We start from the raw sequence: 5800 nt of genomic DNA on the forward strand, positions 1-5800 counted from the left end.
TATATATATTTCAATATAAATTAAAATAAAAGTTAAGAAGAACATGTGTCGAAAAATGCGAAATAAGCCAGATATTTAATTCTGTAATTGAAAACGGCTGTACAGCCGAATTCGCCAGCATGTATACCATACATGTACGATGTGCATCTAAACTTAGTTTAACGGTTTATTTGAATTCCTGCAACGATATCTATACATACGGCACACGAACACTATCTCCGATCCTAATACAAAGACGAATGCTTCGGTTATTGTAGGAAAATATGTACGTCACTATCGGCTCGGGGCGCTAATTTGTCTTCGCTGCATTTTATGAAATTCGGCTTTAACGTATATTTTTTCTTGCCTATTTTGTGTTATTGTAACATATTTTATCAATATATTACAATTAAACACATATAAAAAATCGTATATACCCGCTTTAAGGATTTGTTTCATTGAACATAAAAAATAACATTGATCGGAAATGAAAAGGCCTTTATGAATTAATTTTAAGCATATATTTGAAGACACTAAAATCTTCAAGATTTACTGTTGTCTTAGACTAAATCGACTTTAATAGGTTTGACATGGTCTATCAAATAAGAAGCGATAAATTCTATAAAGACCAGAAATGTGTCCGATTCAACTCGGAATGAAGATTCCATGTAAGTTGCAATCATAAACATCCTCTTTTGTAGGATGCATATCTCGATAAACGAGTTTCCTACACTTTAATTTACTCGCAATTGGGTAACGTTCTTAATCTTGGGTTGGTATTGAAAAAATGGTTCGAAACAACTAGAGTTTGTATTTGAAATAGTCCGAAGAAATACATTTCTTAAGTAAGAAAAAATCGTTGATTAGTTGTGCTTATCGCAGCTCTAATGCACATGTATATAGCCAACTTCGAAAACAAACATTGACACATTTTGAATTAAAAAATACTAATAATAAAAATATCGCGCGTCTTCGTGCTTAGTCGTCTTGTGAATGCTGAACGCGTTTTTAAAGTCGATCGAAGAGACAAAATGACATTCGGCATGTTTTCGATTCGATGCTAAGAAATAGTAATTATTGAGTCATTTTGACACAAATGTGTTTAATTGCATTACCAAGTTTTAGCCAATATAAATTCCCACTGTGTGTTTAAGGCAATAGTTGGTTAGTTATTTCTACATCATTTGACATTTTTAAATGAACAAATAACTAGTAAACACGGAACATAAAATATCTGCATTATGTCGGACTATATAAAGACACATAATAAAGTATCAACATATATTTCTGCTTTAAAGTTATTAATTGGCCCCTGTGTTTCCAAATACACTCTTGAATCTAATTTATCAGACCTATTGATCTCTATACTCTACGAATAATACATAAACTAATATTACCTGATCACTCGTAACATTATGTTGCATACTTCAAACACACGAATATGTAATAAGTCGTCTTTCAAAATAACGTATTTTATGATATATCGTTCATAAAAACATGCTTCAATCATGTGTTTTTCAGAGATAATTATATTATGTGTATTTTTAAATGCAATTCCCTATCAATAATCGCTCGGCTAGTAGGACTCATGATGTCCTTAAATGAATAGACTATTGTTAAAACACTTATAACTTACACAATGTTTTATAAAAGCTTTTGGTGCAATAGGTATTTTAAAAAGATGAATATGCATACTTAATGTCTAGATTTTCTGTAAACATACCGAGATACAAATGAAGGTTATACCACCAATCTATAAATGTCGTTCTTTTTTGCAACCGTTAGAAATATTGTCATGCAAATACGTTTCCTTGAGTTGCGAACGACACAAATGTAATGATAAGGTGTCAGCAAAAGTCAGATAAATTATGACATTCTCTGTATTTTTTGTGAATAACAAAATGACGCAAGTATAACAAACAAACAGAAGTTATAATAAAAATTGTTCACGATTTCAATACAATTATTGTAATTCACCTCATGAAACCATTTAAAGTCATGCCTTTATGAAAGAACACAATTGTTGTCCGTGATATTCATCTTCAATTATTACTCTAACAAATTGTTAGGGTAGATTGTAATTCATCGGCGGATTCTGAAATTTATACTGCATCGTTGGTTCTTAATAGAAGATAAATGGATAATCGATAAATAGTAATGTCTATATGTATATCTGCTTGTAAATGAAACTCAATATCATTTTAGAATAATGAAAACATATTTGGCGAACAAATCTCTCATAGTAATAAACCTATATCGGATTCGAAACGAATCTGAATCTATTCATATTTTTAATCTGATGATACAAAGGTCAAAAAACGTACAAAAATGTTTATCAATACCAGACAGAATGAACTTTAACCATACGATCCGTCATATGTCTTAAAATAATCGATAAAATAGCAATATAATTCTTGCTCATTATTCATATGACTTTCAATCCGTTTGAGGTCAAATATTGTGTGGACTGTAAAATAGCCAGGCCAGAAACCGAACTGTGCGTCAGTTAAAATTCCATTAGCAGTGGCCCAAGTTTGTAGATGGTCGTTTAGAATATTAGTGAATATCTTAGGAAACAACTCAGAAGGGCTAAACCTCGATAATTGTCGGGTATTGACCGATAGACTATGTTTATAAAGGGGAATAATCAGGCGATTTGACAGGTGTGTGGGAATATTTTAGACTTGATATTATGATAATTGTACAGTTCCAATGTGTTACCTGTTATATGGACATTTTCTTTTAAATATTCGTAAATAGAATTGTCCAAAGAACACGCTCTATTGTTACCTAATCGTTTTGTTGCCATAATAACAATGTACTGGCAGTTCTTACCTTCATTTATAGGTAGATTCAACGGTTTGATTTAATTTAATTGTTTCTCCATTCTTGCTTTGACCATTTTCCAAAATTCTTTTGGTGATTTTGATTTCATGTTATCCATCCAATGACCAGGTAGGATGTGTGTTCCGGTATTTCCTATTAACTTACCTTAAGTGTACATTAATCATAAAACTAATTAACTTACACGTCTAACATTAATACCCTGAATGCAAAAGTTAGTTTAAGTTTAAACCTATTTATTTTAGCTCGATTGCATCGAAAGCTTATATATGGCTTATATAAACGCTCTCGAGTCCGTTTCCTGGCCCTAGAACCAGTACTTGGTGTCTTTGGGGGAGATCTAAAGAACGGTGTGGATCGAACCCGTGACCTCCCGGTAGCTAGGCGGACACCATATCCATTACACCACGGCGACCTGCAAAAGTTGATGGCACCAGTGATATAAAGCTAAAATCAAAAGTTGAAAAACACATCGAGCATACTTTTAAGTGTATTTCTAAAGCTGTCAATTGTCACAAAGTATTATTTTAGTGGGTATATTGTAATACATCGTCGATACGTTGTTATGACATAACGTATCATTTCCTTCAATTACTCGTTATATTTTAAATAAGTCCATTTGCAGGAACAATGATCATTAACACGACTATAACTGGAATATTATATCGTCGATACATTTACGTTGATATTAACGGACTTGCTATAGTCGGTAAATTCTGTTTAAAAGCTGGAATGCAGTTGCCCTGAGCCGTTGTCCGTGTATTTCTTCTCGACATGCCCTGTATATACACAAAAATTGTGCACTGAAGAAATTAATAGTTTCGAACAAGTCATTAAAGAGGCATCAACATTCTATTAAAGATATAAACAAAATGGACTGGTTCACTTTTTAAAATATGCTGTACATGTGCATGTTTTTTCTTTAAAAAAATTTACTTAGACGAATAAATTTATTTAAAAAAATTACGAAATGTATACTGAAGTTATAAATGAAACATGTCTAGAGTAACGACATGTAATTAATCTTAACTAAATTAATGTAGCAATTACTTATCTAGGATTTAGTTTGCGGTAGTCTGTCTTAACCGAAAATATAGATAAATCTGTTCTAGGAAACTCATCAATTTGGTATATATCAGCCCACTGAAGTCTTAACACGAGTATGTTAACCCTAAATAATTTCTTTCGCGACAGTGGAGAGAGTATTTATATTATTTGACTTTGGTTAACCATTTTATTAGATTGCTCAATAGGCCGAAACTATACGTATCGAAATCCTAAAATTACTACATTAAAGAATAAGTAAATGACCCGTATACACATGATATTATGTAAAATAAGGAAAATGTACAGTATGTAAGCTTTGAAAACCCAAAGTATTTATAGTTCAAAGCCGGTGAAAAAAGCATGTATCATTTCTTGTAAAGGAAGTGCATTCGGGATAATTTCTCGCGATGTTGTTAGATGTGGATGACTCATTGGAGAGTGTATTCGAGTCTATACTTCTACTTTTGGCCGAATCCGATATACTTCGTGTTCCTGTAAATCGGAAATAATTTCTTTACGCAAGATTAATGGTGTACTAAATTGTGTCGTGATCTAAGACTGTTTAATAAATGGGGATAATTATACTGGTAAAAGAACTATGAGACCAAAGCACACTTAATATATAATGGCTTTTCTACCGTTATGTGGTAAATAGACATGTATATAACTTTATTCTCAAAATAGTGGAAGTTTCCTCTAATTATATTGTATTACAAATAAATGTTATGCTGACGTTGTATCATATGTTATGTTTCAGTTCGAGAAATAGTCCTCCTTTCCCCTCTGTACTACTGTTTAATTTTGTAGAAAAATCAGAAAATAATGAAAACAAATATATATTGTCGTCACCAAAGCCCCGTTATGGAGAACGGTCACTAAAAATGAAGACCAAACTGGATTATGATGAATTGCCCACAGAGAATAAAAATATTACATAGAAGATATATGCACATTACTGTGTGTTAACCAACGTTGGATCCGATATATGTTTGTCTTCTAAAAGAAAACGCATCGTGAAAGCTTGTCTTAACATGTTCTATATCATTTTTAGTGTTAGATAATTTGTTGAAATGAATTGAAAAAAATTGCAAGTTTGTAAAAAAAAGTTTGTCCGAGATACTAGAGTTTTTTTTTTATTTTAATGTATGAATACATGCTTACGTTTAAACGGAAGATGACGGTGGCATTTTTTTTACATTCGGCATTTTGTAGACTGATGTGTCATATCAACTTTGATTTGTTATATCGATAGAAAATTCGAGCGATAAAGCCAAACGAACAGTTATACTTCCGGTAATATATGGTGGGTATTCCTATAGGTCCAAATATTAAGTACCATGCAGTGTATGCACATCCACAATAAATCACATGTAAATCATTGATGGATCACGATTATAAACATCTGCTTTGTCAAAAAACTGCCACGTCTCATTTTATTTCATCCGTTTATTGCAGATACCTCTGTTATTTATAAGAGGAGTGGAAACAAAGCCATGAATAATTAATATATTTTTATATGGTATATTTACTTTCACATTTTTTCACGATGTTAGTTTGCATTTGGTATTAAAGACGCCGTTATAAGACATAAGTAAACAGTGTTAAGTTGACTATTTGCCATAGGAACATGTTTGTCTTAAATAAAAAACAACATACGGTACATTGTCATCATTTTTTTAAAAGTAAAAGGATCGCCGTAGTTTAATGTCAAAATTGTCCGCATCGCGACCGAGAGGTCACGGGTTGAATTCCCACAGTGAAAGCATTCTTTAAATCTTCACCAAATTGAATAACACGTGGAATTGGTTATGACCATATAATGGTCCAGGAAAGCGTATATATTAGCCTTAAGATTTCGATGCAATCGAGCCGACGTAAATGCGTTTCAAAAAATAATACATAAGAGGAACAATGCGTGTACTTATGTGGA

The sequence above is a fragment of the Dreissena polymorpha genome, chromosome 7, assembly GCF_020536995.1.
Source record: "Dreissena polymorpha isolate Duluth1 chromosome 7, UMN_Dpol_1.0, whole genome shotgun sequence".
NCBI lineage: Eukaryota > Metazoa > Mollusca > Bivalvia > Myida > Dreissenidae > Dreissena > Dreissena polymorpha.